General features: G+C 42.4%; 2 protein-coding genes across 8 annotated transcripts in view; both read left to right on the top strand.

Moving 5' to 3' along the window:
• The window catches only part of LOC141996124 (eukaryotic translation initiation factor 1A, Y-chromosomal), a 158,905-nt gene extending 155,806 nt beyond the window's left edge, over positions 1-3,099 (top strand). For all 5 annotated transcript variants that reach the window (XM_074967951.1, XM_074967942.1, XM_074967931.1 and 2 more), the window contains one exon: positions 1,399-3,099. The gene's annotated coding sequence lies outside the window, so the exon portion shown is untranslated. The remainder of the gene's footprint in view (positions 1-1,398) is intronic.
• A 12,356-nt stretch (positions 3,100-15,455) lies between these two features.
• Positions 15,456-24,483, top strand: part of BCLAF3 (BCLAF1 and THRAP3 family member 3) — a 58,492-nt gene continuing 49,464 nt past the window's right edge. Inside the window, exons 1-2 of one of the 3 annotated variants that reach the window (XM_074967890.1) lie at positions 15,462-15,609; positions 21,322-21,457. The gene's annotated coding sequence lies outside the window, so the exon portion shown is untranslated. Of the gene's footprint in view, positions 15,610-21,321; positions 21,458-24,483 lie in introns of all 3 variants that reach the window. The other 2 variants (XM_074967900.1, XM_074967880.1) reach the window with 2 other exon arrangements.

Below are 24,483 nucleotides of genomic sequence, written 5' to 3'. Positions count from 1 at the left end.
CTTTCATCATCTCTTCTTGCTCCCTGTGCTGTGCCCAAGCAGGACAGCTAACTGTTCGCTTCATGTTGTGCTCCCTCCTAATCTTGTGCCTGTGCTTCTTTTCATATAGCCTCCAACTGTATGCTTGGAGCCTCTGTCCTTACTCATTTTGTCATACATCCACCCTCTCTACTGTCAAGGTCTTCTTATGACACAACCTGTTCCAAAAGGCCGATTAACTCTAGAGCTCTCTGCAGTTTAATTGTTAGCTAGTCAGATGAATGAGAATCCTCAATAAAAGTACAAAAATGTGAAAGGAAAAGATGTAAAAACAGAACAAAGGAAAATAAACCCCACATAAAGATAATCGGAAAAGTGTGGAACTTACAAGATATGTCTCATCCTCAGTGTTTGCTCACCTTGCTCTTTGAGTTTGCCCATTCATCTTCCTGCAATTTCCTTTCAGTGACTACTTGGATTATAACTTTCTTGGTATAGGTGTTTTGTCTTCATACTAGTCTGTAAAGCGCCTTGCACATTCTTGGTACTCTATAGATAATAAATAGGTAAGGAGGGCAGCCTGAAGGAAGGGGGAAGCTTGTTTGGCTGTTGGAAAGATGGGTCACACCACTATGCTTTCCTATAATAAGTTTTTACTGGCCCCACTTCATCCTTGTTGGGAACCCCTGTCATGCCCTACCTCACCCTGCTCCTGGTTTCTAACCACAGCCAGGAGGAGTGGGGAGCTAGCACATGTCCAGCTAGGAGCAGAAAGAAAGTGGAATCCAGATTGCTTCTATGCTGGCAGTGCAGGAACTCATTGTATAGTTCGGAACTATAGATGTAAATTCTGTGTCTGGCAGTGGACAGTGTCTTTATTTCTGAATTATACAGACAGTAGTCAGTACTTAATAAAATGATTAAGACTTTTTGTTAATCTGCTCTGGTACCCAAATCAACTAGTTACATTAAAGCAATTGAAGTTACCTGTTTAAGTTAAACATTTTAATGATAAACTAAGGGTATAATGAAAAATATAGATGTGTGTTCTTTTCATTAAAGAACTATGCACCCTTCCCTATTAGTTATGATAGTCCTTAATTATATCTCATATCAATTTAATAACAAAGAGAGAACAGTTAAAAGCAGGACCAGTTAAGTACGCAGCAAAGTGGAATGTGGTAGTGATTGCCATTTATTATGGTTCAGTGCAGCAGATGTACGCAGCATCATACAGACAGTTAAGTAACAGTCCTTTTCCTGGAAAGTCTGCAAGCTAAGTGAAATACAGTATGATATAACGATAGTCTTAATGTTAATTGTAGCATTGTACTTTATTGCAAGAGAATCAGTTCTCCATTATAAAAATTGGAGCCATTTTACTTATATAAACTGTTTGGGTGTGTTTTTAATTGACAGAGGAAGTATTTGTGGAGGATATACGTCCTGTCATGCTGCTGGCAGTAAAATACGAGCTTGTCATCAGAAAGAGCTTCTGCGGTCTTTGAACACTGGATTTCACATAATCAGAGCTGAATATAACTTTGTCTTCCCAAGTGGTATGTTGAATAACTGGCTGTTCTTGGTAGATGCCAGGAATATATAGCCTTGATTGGTTTCAGGGAAGATTCATTGTTCTTTATAATTTGGGCTTCATCTACTAATAAAGTTCTTACTACTTTTTTTTTTATTTAAATTTCATCTGAATACTTCACTGTGATTTTTACCCTGTGCGTTTTATTTTAAAATCATTCTTCCTTTAGTTTTATCATACAAGTACTTGATGTAATTTTCTTGTAAATACTCTGAGGTTTACCCACAGTGCATTGAAATTAAATAATGTACTGTACTTTAGCTCTGTGCCTATTTTTTTAAATGGGGAAAAATATTGACGAGTTCTCAGCAACTCTTTTTTGCAGGTGTATAATTGCAAAACTAGAACTGAGGAAGCATGAAAACAAATAATTATTCAACTGCTGGAATCAAAGGATCCTCCTTACAGACTGTGGAGGGTTAATTTATCCCCCTGCTACAATGCATCACACATGACTATTTTGTCTTTTTTTTTTTTTTTTAAGTTAATAGTGACAAAGCAGTTGGTTAATACTAATAAAGCCTTGGGTTGACTCTTGCTGAAGTCTTTAAAACTCCCTTGATATAACACTTGTAGGCAATGTAGGCATAATACCCATTACAGTTCTCTAATATGTATTACATAACTGCAGTAGTTCTAAGCAAGTATGTCATGGGATTCAGATAAATGTTGCGTTAACTGTTTGAGATCAATTATTAATACCAGCAGGCTTTCATTCATGTAGATAACTATTTTGTGTCTTCCTACAGACTCAACAAAAAATATAATAAGTGGTAAAACAATAGACAGATATTGCAACAGAAATACTAAGTCTGTGAGGCACTCTGTCTCACATAGTATTTTCACCTATATAACAATATTAGCCTCCTTAGTACTCAACAAACATCTATATGGGAAAATTCATATCAAGAATGTAAAATGTAGACATTATGTGCCATACAATGTATTTTAGTTAGTTTTTATTTCTTTTGGTGAGCTATGGTAACTTTTATGCTGTATTCTGTGCTGCCTGGAGGACATTTTTGTCCAAATCTTTTAAAAAAGTCACTACAATTCTGTTCGGAGACTAACAAAAAAGTAGAAACTTTTTATATGTAGAGAAGTTTACAGTGTAGCTTGGTCTCAATTGTAGCCACGTTCTTCTGCTTTTAAAGCCAGAAACTGTTTAAAAATTGAAGTAGCCAATGAACCTGTGTGTGAGTATATAAAGAAAACATGCCTATAACAATAGTTCTTTTTATGTTGGTGTATTTCAGCAAAATACTTTTCTAGTGACTGTTCAGTAAGCTGTAGCATGGTATCGTGTCTTCCAAATTAGTCCTACAGTTGTTTCCTAAATAAAATTAAAAAAAAAAAAGAACCAAAACAAAAGAATCATGTTTGTTTTGCTTGATATATTGTGTTTGGCAGATGTCACCTGAGATGTTATATTTTATTATGGTGTCATTGTATAACCTGTAGATTACCTCACTTGCATGACGTGTATAGCATGTATAAGAGTGAAATACATTTTCATTTGAGTCTGACTTGTTTCCTAGCTTTTTTTCCCCCCCCGCCAAATGATCATGGCAAAACTACTGCCCCCCCCCCCCCCCCAAAAAAAAAAATAAAAGCGTAGTTTGATTTGTGGTGGTTTTCTCAGCAAGGCTTAATACTACATGGAGGGATAATTCCTTAGCCTCTCAAAATACTTAACTTTTTACCTTTGTTTTCAGTCTGATGTGGTGGTTTGCTTCCATAGGCTGCTCTATTCTCTTACTAGTCTTGTCTCAGGTACTTGAACTGTTAATTATTCACATTACAAAACAGCCTAAAATATAAATGTTAAACTGCTCCTTAGACTAAAGACAAATATCTTTTTAGAAAGAGACCAGCTTGTTCAATGTAATGACTAACCGTCCCTTGATCTCTTGGGGAGGAGTAGTCTGCAAACACTTGTTTTAAATAAAAGTAAAATAAAACAAAATAATTTAATGCAAAATATCAAATATGTAAATCTGATATATTTTAGAGTGTACTAATACGTTACCTCTGTCATCCAGGATATCTCTTTCCATCATAGTGTTTCAACACATGCTCATTTGAGTTCTGTGGTACACTGGGTCCTTTATGTGATTTCTCAATACAATTGCATTCTAAGATGATAGGAGGAGACACAGATAGGTGTACATATAAATAACTTCAGATCCTTTTCTTACTGGCTTTCAAAGATTTTTTCAGCAGGATTGGGCTGAATATCTGGGGTTACTGCTCCTGTAGAAAATAGAATGTGTCGGGGGCGGGGCCTTAATTCATTTTCTTACTCTTTGTACTGGTATTCATATTTGCTGCTGTGGTTCAATGGACTTTCTTTGTATAGGATAGTGGTCCTGGAACTACAGTCTGTGCACCACAGGTGGTCCTCCAGCTTCTTCTAGAGATCTACAGAATTAAACCATTAGAGAACCAAGCTGTAAAGAAGGCAGGGAGAGAAGTGGATAAAAGCGATCTTTGTTACAAAGTGATCCACACAATGGAATTGTTGGAGAACCACTGAAATTAGCCTCTTTCATTGTGTTAGATGAAATCATATACTACATTGCTAATGTGAAATTATAGAAAAGTATTTACACAACTGGACTAGAGCAAAATTACTATAAGGTGGGTGCACAACTAATTGAAAGATGGTACTCAGAGTAGTTTTCAGTGGTTCACTGTCAAATTGGGAGGTCATAGCTAGTGGGGTCCCACAGGGGTCAGTCGTGGATGTAGTACTATTTAACTTTCATTAATGACCTGAATAACAAAGTGGAGAGTATGCTTACACAATTTGCAGATGACACCAATCTGGGAGGGATTGCAAGCACTTTGGAGGACAGGGTTAGAATTCAAAATGACCTTGATGAATTGGAGAACTGGTCTGAATTCAGTAAAGACAAATGCAAAGTCCTTCACTTGGGAAGGACAAATCAAATGCACAACTACAAAAGGGAAATAACTGGCTAGGTGGTAGTATTGCTGAAAAGGATTTGAGGGTTATAGTGGATCACAAACTGAGTTTGAGTCAACATTGTGACACTGTTGATTTTCATTAATACACAGTCCTTACTTTATCATCTGTATAAGCTCTCATGTCTGAAAATTAGAGAGTACTACTGCTCACTCTGCTAATCATCAATTACCTATTTTGTCTATTAAGAAAATATTTCATGGGACAGGCAATTTACATTTGAAAGCAGGGAGTAAGGAGGGAAAGGGTTTTAAGCTTTTTTAAAAAAATCTAAAATGCAAGCTAACAATTTCTTGTCCTTCAGAAGAGTTTTATGACACTTGTTTTCCACCATTTCCTCATTTTGCGCAGACTGAAGGACTGAAATATGGTGAGAAGTTCTTAGAGTATTTCTGATAATTGAAAACCAAGGAAATAGTGGAAATCTGTTTCCCAACTAGTTGGTTTGGATGACTATCTGAACCCTGCAATGTGCAGGATCAAAATGACCTAGAAGCTAGAGTCTCATGATTCACAATTAGACATGCAGCCCTTCTGAAATCCAGCCTGAATATTTGTTAGAGAGATGCAAGCTCAGACTGAGAAGAAATTAGAAAAATAGAAAGAAAACTGCAGTAATAAGTGGCATGATTTACATAGTCCTTGAACTGAGAATGTTTTATTTATTTATTTTGGCAATCACATGAGCTGTATATTTCAGCCATACACACGCAGGTTAAGAAGAGTCACTGAAGATAATGGGAGTTGAGAGTGCTCAGCACGTCACAGGATTGGACCCCCAAATATCCAAAATTACCTAGCTATAGAAGAATTTTCATGGGTGTGAGATGAGACCATAAACTGGAAAATTATTCTCATACTATTTCCTGTATTTTTCTGAGAATGACAGCTACATATTTACCAAATACTACGTATGACCAGTACTTGTTAATCCCATGGAAAGACAGAGTGCAGGCCAGTGGCTGGCAATGTTAGGGCAATGCAGGCATAATACCATACTAAACTTTCAAAAGTTCGGATGTCCCTTATGTCATCACAATAACTTTTCTCTCTTAAAATAAAAGGCAAAACTATTCTACTGTGTTCTAAAACCTCTTTTTTTAACTGAATGTGGCAACATCCCCAAAAAGAAAATTATTAGCATCTTTCATAAATATGGAGAAATATGAGCATAACTGACCATCCTCAATTCCCTGGAGAACTGGATTGACCAGGGGACTAGAAATGACATCCAGTGTTACAGGGTTTAACTCTAGTGACTTCTTGGAGGTCACTCCTAACTTACACTGGTGTGAGTTCAGAATCAAGACCAGAGTTTTCACCTCTACTTTACAAGCCCCAAGACAGTCAGCCCTCATGACTAAAAATTCTCACAGCTGTCTTGTGAAATTAGATTGCTCTTAGTCCAATTTCTACTTGAAGGCAATTTATACCACAGCTGGCAGAGACCAAAACTTGAATGGGCACGGAGACTGAATAATCCTCTCACCTCTAGAGATGGTACATCCGGATCAGAATTGCTATGGCCATATGGAGAAGTTTGCTCTGCTGTGGTCCATGCTATTCTTACTCTGTTAATAAATAGAGGACTTCTAGGGTGTGTCAAAGCACTAAAAATTCCCACACAATTTAGGAAATAAGTAATAGCTTCTTTGCCTATTTCTTCTTCCTTGACCCAAACCTCCAGTTTTTCTTTACTAACTGTAATCCTGGTGGTATCCTGAACCCTGAACTTTCTCTTTCCCAGTGTCCTAGATTAGTAAGTCTACCTATTGCCATCTCAGATATAGTATTGCATCACCTCTACTTAATTATTTGTATTCTGGTAACACTCAGTGCCTGCAATCAAAATCAGGACTCTGTTGTGCTAGTTGCTATACGAATACACAAGATCCTACGTTGAGGATTTTTATAATTTAATGTAAAACAAGATACAACAAATGGATTTAACAAACAATTGGAAGAAATGGGGGAGGATAAGGGTAACGGTGTCACTAAGGTGTTTCATAGACTCTGCAACCTTTAATATTGAGTCATTAATATTAAAAATCATAATATATAAATGTCAGTAATGTCTTCTAACCATCGAGCTATCCATGTCTTTTGAAATCCAAAGTCATGCCTTCATTTTCTCATGCCACCACTTTATTACAACTTCTTTCGCTGTAGACTGTTTAAATTCTAGTTTTGCCTGCTCACATATGCACAGAAATGCAAACGTATCACTCCATCTTCAAATAATCTCACTGGTGTCCTGTTTATTACTTATTCAAAATTGAATACTTGTTCAATTTTTTTTTTTAAATTCTCTTTTGATGATAAGTTTGTACTCCAGACCTCTTCATACACTAAGTACCTCCACTCGCTTGCAGCTAAAGTTATTAAGCTACATTTTACAAATTACACACCAGTCACCACAGTGAGCACAGCTAGAGGCAATGAATTCGTTTTGTGTGTTGCTACAGGGAAGTCATGCTGACCATATAAATATCCAGGCACCATTATGTCATAAAAAGGAGGCTTGAATCCTATTTTATTTGACCAACCAGGAGAATTAGATGAGTTGTTAGATTCAGAGTAAGACTTAGCATCAAGAAATTATTCTTTAAATAAGTGAGCTGAGTAATGCAGTTAGTCATCCTGTTCAGGTTTAATGGTTAAATCCCATTTCTTTTTTCATAATTATAAGTTAACTGATTTGACAGATTTCAGAGTAACAGCCGTGTTAGTCTGTATTCGCAAAAAGAAAAGGAGTACTTGTGGCACCTTAGAGACTAACCAATTTATTTGAGCATAAGCTTTCGTGAGCTACAGCTCACTTCATCGGATGCATACTGTGGAAATTGCAGAAGACATTATATACACAGACACCATGAAACAATACCTCCTCCCACCCCACTCTCCTGCTGGTAATAGCTTATCTAAAGTGATCATCAAGTTGGGCCATTTCCAGCACAAATCCAGGTTTTCTCACCCTCCGCCCCCCCACAGACAAACTCACTCTCTTGCTGGTAATAGCCCATCCAAAGTGACCACTCTCTTCACAATGTGTATGATAATCAAGGTGGGCCATTTCCTGCAGAAATCCAGGTTCTCTCACCCCCTCACCCCCCTCCAAAAACCAGACACACAAACTCACTCTCCTGCTGGTAATAGCCTATCCAAAGTGACCACTCTCCTTACAACCTGCATGAAAATCAAGGTGGGCCATTTCCAGCACAAATACAGGTTTTCTCACTCCCCCACCCCCATACACACACAAACTCACTCTCCTGCTGGTAATAGCTCATCCAAACTGACCACTCTCCCCACAATGTGCATGACAATCAAGGTGGGCCACTTCCAGCATAAATCCAAGTTTAACCAGAACGTGGGGGGGGGGGGGCGGTTAGGAAAAAACAAGGGGAAATAGGCTACCTTGCATAATGACTTAGCCACTCCCAGTCTCTATTTAAGCCTAAATTAATAGTATCCAATTTGCAAATGAATTCCAATTCAGCAGTTTCTCGCTGGACTCTGGATTTGAAGTTTTTTTGTTGTAAGATAGCGACCTTCATGTCTCTGATTGCGTGACCAGAGAGATTGAAGTGTTCTCCGACTGGTTTATGAATGTTATAATTCTTGACATCTGATTTGTGTCCATTTATTCTTTTACGTAGAGACTGTCCAGTTTGACCAATGTACATGGCAGAGGGGCATTGCTGGCACATGATGGCATATATCACACTGGTGGATGTGCAGGTGAACGAGCCTCTGATAGTGTGGCTGATGTTATTAGGCCCTGTGATGGTGTCCCCTGAATAGATATGTGGGCACAGTTGGCAACGGGCTTTGTTGCAAGGATAGGTTCCTGGGTTAGTGGTTCTGTTGTGTGGTCTGTGGTTGTTGGTGAGTATTCGCTTCAGGTTGGGGGGTTGTCTGTAGGCAAGGACTGGCCTGTCTCCCAAGATTTGTGAGAGTGTTGGGTCATCCTTCAGGATAGGTTGTAGATCCTTAATAATGCATTGGAGGGGTTTTAGTTGGGGGCTGAAGGTGACGGCTAGTGGCGTTCTGTTATTTTCTTTGTTAGGCCTGTCCTGTAGTAGGTGACTTCTGGGAACTCTTCTGGCTCTATCAATCTGTTTCTTCACTTCCGCAGGTGGGTATTGTAGTTGTAAGAATGCTTGATAGAGATCTTGTAGGTGTTTGTCTCTGTCTGAGGGGTTGGAGCAAATGCGGTTGTATCGCAGAGCTTGGCTGTAGACGATGGATCGTGTGGTGTGGTCAGGGTGAAAGCTGGAGGCATGTAGGTAGGAATAGCGGTCAGTAGGTTTCCGGTATAGGGTGGTGTTTATGTGACCATTGTTTATTAGCACTGTAGTGTCCAGGAAGTGGATCTCATGTGTGGACTGGACCAGGCTGAGGTTGATGGTGGGATGGAAATTGTTGAAATCATGGTGGAATTCCTCAAGGGCTTCTTTTCCATGGGTCCAGATGATGAAGATGTCATCAATATAGCGCAAGTAGAGTAGGGGCGTTAGGGGACGAGAGCTGAGGAAGTGTTGTTGTTCTAAATCAGCCATAAAAATGTTGGCATACTGTGGGGCCATGCGGGTACCCGTAGCAGTGCCGCTGATCTGAAGGTATACATTGTCCCCAAATGTAAAATAGTTATGGGTAAGGACAAAGTCACAAAGTTCAGCCACCAGGTTAGCCGTGACATTATCGGGGATAGTGTTCTTGACGGCTTGTAGTCCATCTTTGTGTGGAATGTTGGTGTAGAGGGCTTCTACATCCATTGTGGCCAGGATGGTGTTATCAGGAAGATCACCGATGGATTGTAGTTTCCTCAGGAAGTCAGTGGTATCTCGAAGGTAGCTGGGAGTGCTGGTAGCGTAGGGCCTGAGGAGGGAGTCTACATAGCCAGACAATCCTGCTGTCAGGGTGCCAATGCCTGAGATGATGGGACGCCCAGGATTTCCAGGTTTATGGATCTTGTGTAGTAGATAGAATATCCCAGGTCGGGCTTCCAGGGGTGTGTCTGTGCGGATTTGATCTTGTGCTTTTTTAGGAAGTTTCTTGAGCAAATGCTGTAGTTGCTTTTGGTAACTCTCAGTGGGATCATAGGGTATTGGCTTGTAGAAAGTGGTGTTGGAGAGCTGCTGAGCAGCCTCTTGTTCATATTCCGACCTATTCATGATGACAACAGCACCTCCTTTGTCAGCCTTTTTGATTATGATGTCAGAGTTGTTTCTGAGGCTGTGGATGGCATTGTGTTCCGCACGGCTGAGGTTATGGGGCAAGTGATGCTGCTTTTCCACAATTTCAGCCGGTGCACGTCAGCGGAAGCACTCTATGTAGAAGTCCAGTCTGCTGTTTCGACCTTCAGGAGGAGTCCAGAGTTTCACTCAAATATCAAAGCTACACAATGTGATTTTAATAAGGAGGATCCTAATTCCCTCAGTTAAATGAGGAAATGTTGGCTACTGTTTGGAGCACAGAATCAGGAGAGGATCATTGAGCTAATTGCTTAACCTTTTTCTGGGCCAAAGTCATCCCTGGTCTGGGTGAGGTGTAACTCACCTGAAGTCAAGTTACCTCAAGGTCTGATTTGAGCTTTAGGCCTAAGTTTCTGTAAATTGGGGGAAAATAGCTGACCTACGTCATGTAGGTGTTTGTGATCTTAAGTAATTTGTTTCCACAGCACTATAGAAATACTAAATATTACTATAGTCTATCTATAAATGCTTTCTGTATAGTATGTATAAAGCGCTTTCCTTTAATAAAGGGAAACAAAACTTGTGGTTTATTTGGTTAAAGTATTTTTATATAAAAGGGAGAAAAATACCTGCATCTCCTAAGAGAGGCGTGTGAGGGAGAAATGAAGATTGAAGTTCAAGCTATTACAGAAAGCAGAGTCCAAAATTATTGTTATTATAAAAGCATATTTAAAACCAGGCTAAAAAAATGGTAAAGCATCAACTAAACCAGGGGCGGGTAAACTTTTTGGCCTGAGGGCCACATCGGGTTTCTGAAATTGTATGGAGGGCTGGTTAGGGGAGGCTGTGCCTCCCCAAACAGCCAGGTGTGGCCTGCCCCCCACCCCCATCTGGCCCCCCCCGCTTCTTGCCCCTTGATGGCCCCCCCCGAGACTCCTGCCCCATCCAACCCACCTGTCCCCTGACGGCCCCCCAGGACTCCTGCCCTATCCACCACCCCGCCCCCCGCTCCCTGACTGTCTCCGGACTCCCGGCCCCTGACTGCCCCCCACTGACCCATCCAACCCCTCCTCTCATTCCTGACTGTCCCCCTGGGACCTGTGCCCCATCCAACTACCCCTTCTTCCTGTCCCCTGACTGCCCCCCGCTGCCCCAGCTAACCCCCCTCTCCTTCCTGACTGCTCCCCCGACTCCTGCCCCCATTCAACCCCCCCGTTCCCCGCCTTCTGACTGCCCTTACCCCCTATCCACACCCCCGCCCCCTGACCACCACCCCGAACTCCCCTGCCCTCTATCTAACCCTCTCCCCCCCCCCAGCTCCCTGCCCTCTTACTGCGCTGCCTGGAGCACCGGTGGCTGGCGGCGCTACAGCCGCATCACCCAGAGCACCAGGATAGGCAGCCACGCTGCCCGGCTGGAGCCAGCCACGCCACTGCGCAGCACAGAGCACTGGTTCAGGCCGCGGCTCTGCAGCTGCGCTGCCACCCAGAGCATTGCACCGGTGGCGCAGTGAGCTGAGGCTACGGGGGAGGGGGAATAGTAGGGGAGGGGCCGGGGGCGAGCCTCCCGGGCCAGGAGCTCAAGGGCCGGGCAGGAGGGTCCCATGGGTCGGATGTGCCCGCAGGGGCGTACTTTGCCCACCTCTGAACAAAATGTTTCTCTTGAAGTTTGCCTTGTCCACTTTTTTTATTGTTCCTTTGACAGCTCTCTTAGACTTTCTCCTCCCTTGCAAACTCTCTCTTCAGAGGATCTCCTGCAGCAGGTTTGAGGCAGCAGTCTTCCTCCTCTGAAACATCTCTTGCACTAGGGCTGGGTCAAGATTAGTAAAAATGAATTGTATATGATAACAAAACTAGCACACTTTTTACAATAGGCTTGGAACTTGGTTAACCAGGACCACCTCAGTGGAACAGCAGTATTCAAAACCAGGTGTTTTGATCTGTTGTCAAACCATTTAACTTTCACTAGTGCAGAGTAAGCCTGTGTTGCTCAGGTTGCCTCTACCTGATCCTGAAAGGGGCTGAGCAGCTTCCATTGAAATATTTTGTCCACTGTTCTACAATTAGCTTGACATGGCCTTTAGCACAACTTTTTGCATGTAAAAGCGGTTTATATGGACAGTTAAGGCACCAGTCTGTTTAATTGTGTGATCTTTTATTTTTGAATTCCAGTTTACTTGCATTCGTAATCTATAAGTGTTTAGCCACATACACAGTTAACATATCCACAAAACAAATTTTTCATTCAAGTGGAATATGAAAGCTACACTAACTACTTTTAATTGGAAAGACAAATCACTTAAAAATAATAAATGTTCTTAAATATAATGAGTAATCATCAAATGAGCCATGTCCAATAAGGCCCATAGAGAAACCATTCACAGTTCACAGGTATGGAGATAATGAACTAGTGAGACTATTGATAAAAGCTGTTTTGAAATGTAAATATAATTTTACTGAGTACATATTTAGTTAACTAGTTTATTGGAGGTTTCCTTTAAAAACTATGGTCCCAATTCTGGAAACACTTATGCACATGCTTAATATTAACCACATATTTAATAACTGTTTGCAGGACGGAAATCTGTATTGCTAGAGGAGGATTCAGAAGTAAAGAAGTTAATATTGCTACATTATTTCAGGTTATTTAATATAAAAGCTTACGTACAAAGTGGGTTTTCTGTAGTCATTCTGAAGCAGTTTGCAACTTAAAGTGGGATGCTCTATCTGCTCATTTTCAAGTTTCAGAATGTTGTCAGCCACGTTATTGGTCTGAATATCCCTGTGTGCTTTATAAGGCCTTTGTTTTGTCATAGTAAATATACAAACCTGCCACCTGGAGTAATGAATAACAGAAAAAGTAAAATGTTTTCTTACTCTAACAGGTCCACCTTCCTTTTCTTGATTATGAAGATATTCCTCTTTGTGTAGTGATAGTGACTGTTCTATGTGATATAAAAGTGTAGTAAATTTTAAATGTATATAATCAGGTTGAGCCCTTTGGAGTTCAGGACTTTCCACCAGTTCACCTTTCCTTGTAAAGATGTATGGATTACTATTGCTGGCTCTGGGAGAGTTATTGCCCCATCAGGGGAATTGGAGGGGGTGAACTAATGCCCTGCCAGTTTTTTTTTTTTTTTTGGGGGGGGGGGGGGGTTGCCCAGCAGTGTGTGGGGATGGGGGCATTATTGCCCAGACCCCCAGTAGGGGTCTCCCCTCTCTCTAGAGGGCGGACGGGGGAGAGGAGGTTTGACTGGTTCTCATTCCCGCCTCTTCACTTCTCAGGCACTGGGCCCAGGGTGGCCCACTCACAGAGAGAAGCTGCAGTCAGCATGCCTCCTAGCCAGGCTTGCTGCTCTGGGGCAAGTATAATGTTACAAACAGCTACAATCACAATTTTCTACCGGTAGCAGTTACTGACTTCCATGGGTATGCTTTTTTGGTGTACTGCCACAATTTGCTGCCTTTGCCTTTCATCATCCTCTTGGTCTGAAGGTAGCACGTTATAATAGTTGGGTGCACTCCCATCACTATTTTGCTACCATTGTGAAATCTCTATTTTAAATTTGGACACAACTAAATAAAGGATTTTTGTCATTTGGAAAAGCATTCTACAGAATTAAACTGCAGGGCTATTGTATGTAAAAACCCTGCAGGAAGGTATTGTTTTTTTTTTTATTAAGCTCTTCCCATTATAGATCAGAAACTGTATGTCCTATAGGAAGGTTTAATGTACACAAAACACTGATGCTAGTGTAAAGCATTGTAAACAGCAGTTGAAATACTTATGAAAACATTTTAAACACAACCCACTAGGCAGAAAATCTACCATTGTTCCTTATACAGACTCCCCACCCCTCTTCATTGTCACTATTACACTTACTGCTTAAGTTTTCAAAACAAGATTTGCACCTCTCTGCTTTGGCACAAACATATGAGCAAATTGCCTTCTATTCTTAGTGCAGAGACATTTTCTCACTGCTAAAACCTTAAGTGCCTTGTCCTCAGTGGGGTTTGTTTGTTTTTTAAACCTCAGAGTAGCTCTTGCAGGTTAGGTATCCAAAGTTAAACAAAACAAAAATCACCTTTTTTAGCCATGAGGAAAAGGCCTAAGGGGCAGATTCACAATGGAACTTAAGTGTTATAATGTTCAGGGCTTGTCTGTGCTTAGAACACAGCAGCAGTGCAGCTGTAGCACTTCAGTGAAGATGGCCTGTCAGGGGGCGGGAGTGTGGATAGGGCTCAGGGCAGTCAGGGGACAAGGAGCAGGGCAGGTTGAATGGGTTGAAGGTTCTGAGGGGGGAAGTCAGGCGGTAGGAGGGGGTGGATAGGGGGCGGGGGCCAGGCTGTTTGGGGAGGCACAGCCTTCCCTACCCAACCCTCCATACTGTTTTGCAACCCCAATGTGGCCCTCGGGCCAAAAAGTTTGCCCACCCCTGCTCTAGAAAGTGTGTACCAAAGACCATGTAGCAGCCCTGCAGATCTGGGCCAGATTTTTAAAGATATTTAGGCAACTATTGGGATTTTTGAAGCATCTAGGTGCTTTTGCCCTTTACAAATCTGGCCTGTGGTGAATATTTGGGAACCAAGTTCTATGCCCCAGTGGCGACACCTGAAATACCGCTGCGGTGTTGGCTAGAGAGGCAAAAAAAACAAAACAAACAAACCCTAGACAAGGCAATCCCCGTTAGTGGATCAAAGGAATTGAATAAGTTTTGACACCACACCAGGAAATCAGCCAGCCTTAACCCCACATGATTCCAAGGAATAAACTTGTGCATTAAAAAAATGAGAAAAGAACAAAAATATAGAAAACAAATGTTGCCATAACGCAGGAAGCGCTAGAGGGGACTGGGATTGCTGAAGCTCCTCCAGCTATTAATAGTTGCAGTGATTATTTGCTGTTACAGTGTCAATGAAATGGCACACGCCGCCCAGCTGCACAAGGGTAAGGCAGGGAAATGCTGGAGTGCTCAGAGGAATGACAATAACACGTGAAGGGGTAAATCATTTAAAAGAGCGAAGCTGCGGCTCCCAAGAGCCAAGCTGGGTCCGGGGCAGGCACTGAGCCCAGCCGCCCGGGCAGGTCGGGGAACCACTCGGAGGCTCTGCGGACCCGGGACCTGGACGCTTTGAACAGCAAACTCGGGTCTGGCCAGGAGCCGGCGGCGGGGGCGGCAGGTGAGATGCTGCCCCAACTGGCGGCTCCGCAGGCGGTTTGGGGCGAGGTGACCAGACAGCAAGTGTGAAAAATCAGGACAGAGGCTAGGGGGTAAGAGGCGCCTATGTAAGAAAAATCCCCAAATATCGGGACTGTCCCTATAAAATCAGGACATCTGGTCACCCTATTTGGGGTGGGGAAGAGCCGCCTTGTCCTGGCGCTGGGAGGGGCCGGAGTTGGCGGCACCGCCCTGGGGTGCGCAGCGGGGCTGAGATGAACCATCCTGGGAGGGGCAAAAGGCCCCCCCCGCCCCCCACCTCAAGTTTTTGCAGCCGGCTTCTCTGCCACCCCCCGCCCCCAGCTCTCAACGCCCCGCCCCCAAGTATTTGCCGCTAGGCCCCGCCCCCAGCTCTGTGACCCGCCTGTGCGGTCAGCCCCGCCCCCTGCCCAGACTCCGCCCACCCCCGCCCGGACCCGAGCCAGCTCTCCCCAGCGCGGGCAGAGGCCTGGCAGCCGCTTCAGCGGGCGGCACGGAGCCTGCTCGGTCCCTGGGCGCATGCGCCGTGCGAGCCGAGCCGTAGCAGCCGCCGCCTATTCTGAGGGGCAGCGGTTGGTCGCGTTACGCCGGGGCCCGGCTCTCTCCGCGGCGGCGGCGGGCCCCGAAGCGGCGTTGGGGGCGGCTCCCCCGGGTGAGTGTCCGCGCGGGCCGGGCGCGAGGGGGGGGCTGCGCCGGGGGGCTCGCGCGGGCCGGGCGCGAGGTGGGTGTGTCCCCGGCCGGGCCGCGCGCCCCGCGGCGGGACGGGGGGCACCTGCTGCGGCCGGGCCGGGGCTCGCTGCGGGTCCCGGCGTGACTCGGGGGCGGCCGCGGGGACACGGCGAGGTGCGGGGCCTGCTCGGCCCCCTGCAGCCCGGGGCGAGCTCCCGAGCGGAGCCTCACCTGGGGACAGCGCTGGGTGGAAAACCAAAGCTTCCCCCCGCCCCCGGCCCGGGCCGCCCCCCGCCAGAGCCCCGCGCGGCCTGGGCACTGGGCTGGCTGCGCTTCGAGTTCTCCCAGTGCCCCCGGCATGTACAAAACCCCTCCTAGCACCCCCACCGGCGGCTGATAAATGCCCCCTGCCCGTCGCTTACCTTTCTTCTCCTCCCCCGCTTCCACTCCGGCTGACTCTTCCCCCACCAGGGTGCCAGCCTGGCTTCAGGTCACGGGCCAGGGCTAGGGACAAACAAAATCTTCCCGCTTGATATTTCATGTGAAACCTTGTCCGCTCGTCGTGGAGTAAAACCAAATACAGTTTTTATTGGCATGGCAAATGGCATAAGATTAAAATACCAATCAAGCCAACAGCCTCCTCTTCTCCCCCCGCAAGAAACCCTATTCTAAACTGTCCTGTAAATCGGGACAGGAGAGGCGTTGTAGACTCTGCAAATCTGTTAATCTGGAGAAACTCATGCTATGGTCATAAGTACAAACCCCTAAAATAGATCTCTTGCAGTTATGTTAGAGATGTATACAGTATGATTTGGCCAGGTTTGTTAGGGTCAAGGCAAGTGTAGGACAAGATTTATAAGGTTATAATATCCTGAGGTTATTCATATTTCTTGATCATTCCATTAAATTCATTTTTTTCTATGAACTCTGCTGCATCACCTATACAGAACTGAGTTTATTGCTATTATTTTGCTTTGAACTGAACAAGATGTGTCAAGACCCTTCCTGCCTCAAGAAATTTAGGATTTATGAACACACAAACTTGCACAGCTTAACTGAAGATATGTATTTGTATTAGGGCTGTCAAGCGATTAAACAAATTAATTGCATGATTAAACAATAGAATACCATTTATCTTAAATATTTTTTATGTTTACTACATTTTCACAACACAGAATACAAAGTGTACTGTGCTCACTTTGTTTTTATTATAAATATTTGCACTATAAAAAACAAAGTATTTTTCAGTTCACCTCATACAACTACTGTAGTGCATTCTCTTTATCATGAAAGTTGAAATTACAAATGAAGAATTGTGTACAAAAAAAACTGCTCTCAAAAGCAAAACAGTGTAAAACTTTAGCGCTGACAAGTCCACTCAGTCCTACATCTTATTCTGCCAATCACGAAGACAAACAAGTTTGTTTACATTGATGGGAGATACTGCTGCCTGGTTCTTATTTACAATGTCACCTGAAAGTCAGAACAGGCATTTGCATGGCACTTTTGTTGCCGGAGTTGCAAGGTGTTTACATGCCAGATATGCTAAACATTTGTATGACCCTTCCATGCTTCGGCCACCATTCCAGAAGACATGCTTCTGTGCTGCTGTTGCTTGTTAAAAAAATGCGTTAATTAAATTTGTGACTACACCTTGGGGGGGGAGAACTGTATGTCTCCTGCTCTGTTTTACCCACATTCTGCATATATTTCATGTTATAGCAGTCTCGGATGATGACCCAGCATATGTTCATTTTAAGAACAGTTTCACAACAGATTTGACAAAACGCAAAGAAGGTACCAATGTGAGATTTCTAAAAATAGCTACAGCTCTCAACCCAAGGTTTAAGAATCTGAAGTGCCTTCCAAAATCTGAGAGGGGTGAGGTCTGGAGCATGCTTTCAGAAGTCTTAAAAAGCAAAACTCTGATGCAGAAACTACAGAACCTGACCCACCGAAAAAGAATATTAACCTTCTGCTGGTGGCATCTGACTCAGATGATGAAAGTGAACATGCATCAGTCCGCACTGCTTTGAATCGTTATCAAGCATAACCTATCATCAGCATGGAAGCATGTCCTCTGGAATGATGGTTGAAGCATGAAGGGACACATGAATCTTTAGTGCGTCTGGCACGTAAATATCATGCAATGCGAGCTACAACAGTGCCATGCGAATACCTGTTCTCACTTTCAGGTGACTTTGTAAACAAGAAGCAGGCAGAATTATCCCCTGCAAATTGTAACCAACCTTGTTTATCTGAGTGATTGGCTGACCAAGAAGTAGGACTGAGTGAACTTGTAGGCGCTACAATTTTACATTGTTTTATTTTTGAATGCAGGTTTTTTGCACCTAATTCTACATTTGTAAGTTCAACTTTCATGATAGAGAGGTTTCAGAGTAGCAGCCATGTTAGTCTGTATCCATAAAAAGAAAAGGAGTACTTTTGGCACCTTAGAGACTAACAAATTTATTAGAGCATAAGCTTTCATGAGCTACAGCTCACTTCAGCAGATAGAGGTTGCACTATAGTACTTGTATGAGGTGAATTGAAAAATACTATTTCTTTTGTTTATCATTTTTACAGTGCATATATTTGTAAAAAAAATAATGTAAAGTGAGCACTGTGCACTTTGTATTCTGTGTTGTAATTGAAATCAATATTGAAAATGTAGAAAAACATCCAAAATATTTAATGAATTTCAGTTGGTATTGTTATAAGGGTGATTAATTGCGATTAATTTTTTAAATTGTGATTAATTGTTTTGAGTTAATCGCGAGAGTTAACTGCAATTCATTGACAGCCCTAATCTATATTGATTTCATTAAACAGGTACAAGTTTTGTGTGTAGGGACTGGTATTTTGGCTTGAGAGTTTTACAGGATTAAACCAAATCAACATAGACATCTACACAAACTTGCACCAGTTTAAACAAAGTAAATATACAATAAATAGTTGAAGTGGTACAAGCTTTTGTGCAGACAAACCCTTACACCTAAAGTCCTTGTCTAGATAAAGCTACGCAATTTTATAGGAACATCTTTTTGCCTAGCATAGATAAGTGGTAACACTTCTAAAAGCACAAAAGTGAGTTAGGAGGCTAAGCGCCATTTTCAAAAGTGACTTAGGCCATGTCTACAGTACAGAATTATGTCTACGTAACTTATGCTGGCATACAGCCACCACAGTTATTAACTGGCTTGTGTATGTGCACGTGGCTCCTAGTGTTTGTATTGATTGTATTGTCAGTAAGCAATGCAGTGTCTACACTGACAGTGCATCAACCTAATTACATCAGTTGTGACTCTAGGCAGCTCAGGGAGGTGCTGTTACTCAATTGGTGCGAAGAGGCACTTACATTGACGGGAACCAAAAGTGAAGACCCTTCCACAGCTAGGTTGACACAAGGCAGTTTGTCGACCTAATCCTGTAGTGTAGACCAGGCCTTAGGCTCCTGAAAATCACTGAGAAAATGGGGTGTGTGCTCCTTAGTCACATCGGAGCTCTTGAAAATTTTACCCGATTCCTAAAAAAGAGAGACAAGTGAGACAAGAAGTGACGGGAGAACTAGAGGAGAGAGCCCCTATCATAATTAGTTATGTTATTTTATTTCTTACCTTTGTAGGTGTCTATTCCTTCTTGAGTATTATGGGAGGAGATTTGTGTAGTGCATTGGAAATTGAAGGCTGTTTCATCCATAAGGGACAGCATAGAAGAAGGCACAAAAATGTCAGTGGGAAAAGCATACAAAGGAGATCAGAGCCTGGGGCAGAGTTGGGGGCGGGGCTGGAAGGCAAGGACGAGAAGTTTAAATTTGATATTCAGTTGTTGCTGAACAACACATTTTTGACATCTTGAAAGTTCTAATTGGATTTTCTAGAATAGTTTTAAAATATTTTCTTCTGCAAGTGCTAGTGTGGGAAGAGATCAGTCAAAAGTAATTCATTTAGTTTTTGAGACATACCCTCCTAGTTCTGATGAACAGCTGTCTTTCCTAAATAATGTCTGTGCTATACTGTGCACCTCCACATCTGCCTCCAGCAAAATAACTCTGGTGGTATTGCCACTACTTTAGTATGTATAATCAAGTCAACTTTCTTCATGCCTGTGGTAAACTGAGGCAGGATTCATTTTGGTCCACTCTTTGCTAGAAAAACCAACTCTGTCAACGGACATGCATTTTGAACAGGGACCACCCCCCAGGTAGCTCTGTCTTCCAACGTAAAGGAGATCTTTGTCCTTGGATTATTCTAAAGCAAGGTAGTTAAAACATGTTGGATTCCTATCTGTATTACAGATGGAACCATATTTTAATCATCTTAGGGGAAGGGGAAAGTATAGTAAATAAATTCTCCAGGATGACTTATTTTGTAGTGTAGATGGGCAACATAGTTAAAATGGCTGGAAGGGACCTCAAAATGATCTACTCTAGCCTCCCAGGCTGAAACAAGACCAAATAAACCTAGAGCATCCCTGGCAAGTGTTTGTCTAACCTGTTCCTAAAAATCTCCGTGGACTGGGATTTCATAACTTACCTTGGAAGCCTGTTCCAGTACTTACTTATCTTTTTAGTTAGAAAGTTTTTCCTCGTATCTAACCTAAATCTCCTTTGCTTCAGATTAAGCCAATTACTACTTGTCCTGCCTTCAGTGGACATGGATAATTGGTCACCTTCCTCTTTATAATAGCCCTTGAAGCTTTGAAGACTGTTATAAGGTCCCCCCTTAGTCGTCTTTTCACAAAATTAAACTTGTCCAATTGTTTTAACCTTTCCTCACAGGATAGTTTTTTAAACTTTTTGTCATTTTTGTTGCTGTCCTCTGGACTCTGTCCAATTTGTTCATCTTTCTTAAAGTGTGGTGCCCAAAACTGGATACAGTACTCCAGCTGAGGTCTTACCAGTGCATTAATTTAGCAGTGGGTTTGATATTTCATCTTTATGATATATAAATTCGAACAATTACCTCCTGTGTCTTGCATACATGTGACACTCCTGTTAATACACCCTGGAATATTTGCCTTTTTCGCAACTACATGACATTGTTGAGTCATTCACTTAGTTATCCACTGTAACCCCCCATATCCTTTTAGCAGTACTGTTGTCTAGCCAGTTACTCCCCATTGTGTAGTTGTGCATTTGATTTTTCCTTGCTACGTGTTGTACTTTTCACTTGTCGTCTTTGAATTTCATCTTGTTGAATTCAGACAAGTTCTCCTATTTGTCAAAATTGTTTGAATTCTAATCCTGCCCTCCAAAGTGATAGAAATCCCTCCCAATTTGATGTAATCTGCAAAATTTATAAGCATACATACTCCATTGGGTCATTAACGAAAATATTAACTAGTACTAGACCCAGGACAGACCCTTGCAGGACCATACTAGCTATGCCCTTCCAGTTTGACAGTGAACCATTTATAACTACTCTTTGAGTACAATCTTTCAACCAGTTTTGCATCTACCTCATAGTAACTTCCTCTAGAGCACATTTCCCTAGTTTGCCTATGAGAATGTCACGTGAGACTGTGTCAAAAGTCTTAATTAAATCAAGATGTATCCCATCTACTATTCTCCCCCCTCATCCAGTAGGCTATAACCCTCTTAAAGAAGGAAATTAAGTTGGTTTGGCATGATTTGCCTTATGACCTTGTTATCCTATAGGTGCTTACAATTTGATTGTTTAATGATTTGTTCCAGTATCTTTCCAGGTATCAAAGTTAGGCTGACTGGTCTATAATTCCTGGAATCATCTTCCCCCTTTTAAAAGATTGACAAAGGACAAACATAGTACCTATCCTCTGGAACTTCACCTGTCGTCCATGAGTTCTTGAAGGTAATTGCTAACGGTTCAGAGATTCTTTTAGCTAGTTCCTTGGGTGAACTTTATTAGGTCCTGCTGACTTGAATACATTTAAGTTATCTAAATATTCCATAACCTGTTTGTTCTCTATTCTGGCTTGAGTTCCTTCCCCCTTGTTGTTAGTGTTAATTGTGTTAAGCATCTGGTCACAATTAATCTTTTTAATGAAGACTGAAGCAAAATAGACGTTAAACTGCTCAGCCTTCTTAATCTTCTTTTATTAGCTATCCTTCCTTGTTAGGTACTTGACCTACACTTTCCTTCATCTTTTGCTTGCTCCTCATATACTTATAGATTCTCTTCTTGCCTTTTTTATCCCTGGTTGGGTGTAACTTTTTTTATGTCTTAGACTTTCTGATTTTTTGTCCCTACATGCATGTGCAATTTTTTTATACTTGTCCGTAACAATTTGTCCATGTTTCCACACTTTGTAGAATCCCTTTAGATTTTCAGGTTATTAAAAGAGCTCTTGGTGCAGTTCACTGGCAGCATTCACATACGACATCACTGAAAGTCCTTTTTAGTGTTTTTTGAAAATGATCTGAAGAAAATTTAGTTTCCTGTTGTTTTGTGATTATTAAAAACAGTTCTCTGTTAGGTTTTATATAATAGTGTGTTGTATAGCATTCAGGTGTTATAGAACTCTGGAGAAGATTGTGTTGAGATTGTACCGGTGACCTTTTTCTTGTCCATGACCCTAACCTGCAAAAGGGGGAGACAGGGTAAAAGAGGAGCTTTAGCTCAGTTTTGTTTGTTCATGAAGTCTGAAAGGCCCGAAAGGGTTCTATGAGATGAAGGGGTAGTATCTTTCCCTAGTTTGTTTGTCAGAAATTCAGGTTTTATCTCCCCTGGAAGATACTCTAGGAGACTAGGGAGCTATTGAATTCAGGAAATTGCAAGACACTGAAAGATGAATATTTGAGACTCTGAGGGTTTAGTGTGGCTTGGGAATGCCTCTCAATTCCTGCAGAGTTCAAGCTTTCATTATGTGACCCACATGGTCCGTTATGGCATGGTGCAGTGCAGCAGTGGGTCTGCCTCTGTTTCCCTCCTGGCCTTTTGCTGTTCCACCCAGCCTCCAACACCTTCTAAGTTGAGGTGATTTTAGCCCTCTGGCTAGGTCACCCAAAAGTTCCTCCCCTTCTGGGGTACCAAAAGTCCAAAATCAACATGAAGAAATATAAGCTTTCTCCTTACCTCAAGGAGAGCCTGTAGCAGTAGTCTTCCGCACTTCCCAGCCAGTCTTCTCTCCCGCAGTGAAAACTCAAGTTGTGCGCTCTCTCACACCCAGGGAACAAATCAGTTGGGCTCTCTTCCCTTTTAGCTTCTTCCTCAAGGCCTGACATCTGCTTCAAATGTCGTGAAGTGGGGTTGACTGGGCCTCCAATAGCCCATTAACTCTTACCTGACTAGTGTGATGGATTGTACGAACCTCACACATGATTTAAAAAAAGAAAGTTAGTCATTTTAGTAGTGAAATAAACCTCCTGAATATGAACTGAAAATACAGTGTTGTCCTCCTGAGTCTGCGGACTACGTGGAATTCTAAGACAACTGCCTCACATCATCTTTGAAGTGTACTTATGAGGATTTCTCTGGTGCTCCTCACAGAAATGTCTAGATAATGTTTGCGGTTGACACTATAAAAGGTAGACTTGGAAAAGACCTTCTAAATCTGTGGTGTATAACCTAGGGTCTTAGTGCTTCCTCCACAAAAAACTGCATTTATTTTGGGTTTAAAATATATAATCATTATGTACATTATTTTTAGCCCATTGGTTCTTGTAAGTTTCAACTGCATTCTTTTTTTGGTGCAAACATGGTGCTTTACTGGCCTAGGTGATGTCACTGACTGGGTGAGTTTTCATGGAAGTCTGCTAAAATTGTAGCAGATGCCCAGTAAACTTACTCACGTAAGACATTTCTGCTGTTTATATTTACTAAAGATCATCATCATCATCATGTTCCCATTACGCCTCACGGCAGCGACAAAGCTCTTCCACTCTTGTCTGTTTCTGGCAGGTCTTTTAATGGTTCCCCAGCTGTGCCCCAGGCTTTTCAGCTCAGCTTCCACAGCTCTTTGCCATGTTTTCGGGCGGCCTTGTTTTTGCTTGCTTTTAGGTGTCCATTTTATTGCCACTCTGGTGATGGAATCAGTTTCCATCCGAAGCACTTGGCCAATCCATCTCCAATGCCTCCTGGCAATGATGGTGCTCATATCCTCTTGGCTGCACTGTGCGAATAGGTCTTGGTTTGAGATTGTCCTGGGCCAAAAGATATGGAGGATTTTTCTGAGGCAGGTTGTATGGAATTAAGGTAGTTTGGACACGCGTCCTCCTTTCTCATTCCCCAGTATTCTGCACTGTAAAGTAATGTTGAAAGTATGCTGCTCTGATAAATCTTGAGTTTGGTTTTGTACGTTGATGATTTTCCAACTGTATTTGAGCTCCTGAAAGTGTTCCTGACTTTATTGATTTTGTTCTGGATGTCCTGGCTTGTTCCACCATCTTGAGTGATGGTGCTGCCCAAGTATGTGAATGTTTCCACATTGGTGAGAACATAATCCTCTATCCCTGTTGGTGATGGTGAGACAACATGAAAGGTCATGATATCTGTCTTATTGTAGTTGATTTTCAGTTCAATTTGCTGGCTGAATGCATTGTCAAGTTGTTTTTTCTTGTATATGGTGTTGGGTATGTGATAGGAGAGCGAGATCATCTGTGAAGTCCAGGTCTTCAAGGATGTCCATTTAATGCCTCTTGGCATGTCTTCTGTTGTATGTTGCATTACTAAAGCTGTTCCCACAAATTAAAACATTGTAGAAAATTCTTTTAAATTTGTTGTAACACACCCATTGATGCGCTGCACTTTTTTTCTTCAGCATGGTAAAGTTTATAAATCCTGTAGTAGGTCTTCATCCTGCCTCCATCTTTGGGATGGAACTCAGGCATATGGGACAGTTTTGTGTGGAATTTATGATTTCTATATGATATTATGAA

Source organism: Natator depressus, chromosome 1, assembly GCF_965152275.1.
Source record: "Natator depressus isolate rNatDep1 chromosome 1, rNatDep2.hap1, whole genome shotgun sequence".
Lineage (NCBI taxonomy): Eukaryota > Metazoa > Chordata > Testudines > Cheloniidae > Natator > Natator depressus.
The sequence above is the reverse complement of the archived record's forward strand: the minus strand, read 5'-3'. Positions and strand labels throughout refer to the sequence as shown.